This window comes from Medicago sativa, chromosome 3 (genome assembly GCF_051527215.1).
Source record: "Medicago sativa cultivar Bolivia chromosome 3, Bolivia_mono, whole genome shotgun sequence".
NCBI lineage: Eukaryota > Viridiplantae > Streptophyta > Magnoliopsida > Fabales > Fabaceae > Medicago > Medicago sativa.
Genome location: NC_140751.1, coordinates 16,639,338 through 16,640,362, shown reverse-complemented (window position 1 = coordinate 16,640,362; position 1,025 = coordinate 16,639,338). Strand labels below are relative to the sequence as shown.

The 1,025-nt window shown below is 36.6% G+C and overlaps 1 non-coding gene across 1 annotated transcript; it reads right to left on the bottom strand.

Moving 5' to 3' along the window:
* Positions 1 to 918: 918 nt before the first annotated feature.
* On the bottom strand, positions 919 to 1,025 carry LOC146936154 (small nucleolar RNA R71). The gene has a single exon (XR_015033740.1). It is a non-coding gene; the product is annotated as a small nucleolar RNA R71 (small nucleolar RNA).

Genomic DNA, 1,025 nt, shown 5'->3' with positions numbered 1-1,025 from the left:
GGGACACATAAAGTTTCGATCTTCAAGGGTCCCAAAGGCAATCACCCATGAGAATAGGTGTGGTTGTTGGAGGGATACACTCACTGACTTTGAGAGAAGCTGTGATATACTAAAGAGAAACTTGTCCTTAGAAATTAAGATTAACGCATAATTATAAGTTTAAGGCTTGCATGTGAAAAGATTCGTTATTATGATGAACCAACGATCCCAAGGCTCTTTATTATTATTGTTATTTACTTTCAACAACTGCACTCTCAAACTTCTTATCTCTTTTCTCCCCTAATCATTTTCTAAAAGTTAATTAGATTGACCAACTCCCTAGCGGAACGATACTCTTCCTTACTACTATTACTTCGATAGGCCGTGCACTTGCGGTTTGGCCCTATCAAGTTTTTGGCGCCGTTGCCGGGGAGTTGTTGTAATTTGATTAACTTTTTAATAGTGATTAGACCAATATATATATATATATATATATATATATATATATATCTTTCTTTATTCTTTCTTTTTCTATTTCTTCTTTTGCCTTTAACTTCTTGGGAAGATAATAACGATATGGCTAAGGAATGCACTCTCATAGAGTATGCAATCCCATCTTCAAATGAGTCATACGATGCCATTGTGTACCCAACGGTTGATGACAATTTTGAAATAGAACCTGCACTTATTCACTTAGTGCAGCAAAATCAATTTTTCGGATCACCCACTGAGGATCCGAATTTTCATATTTCAACTTTTTTAAGACTCAGTGGAACCGTGAATGCAAACCAAGAGGTCGTAAGGCTGCACTACTTTCCTTTTTCCCTAGGGGGTAGAGCTAGTACTTGGTTTAATTCATTGAAAATTGGTTCTATCACTTCATGGCATCAAATGAAGCAAACTTTTCTTGCCCTATTCTTCCCCTATTCTAAAACAATTCAATTAAGGAATCGAATCACACAATTCACTCAAAAAGATGGAGAATCTCTTTACGATGTGTGGGAGCGTTTCAAAGAGATGCTTAGACTTTGTCCCCGTCATGGTTT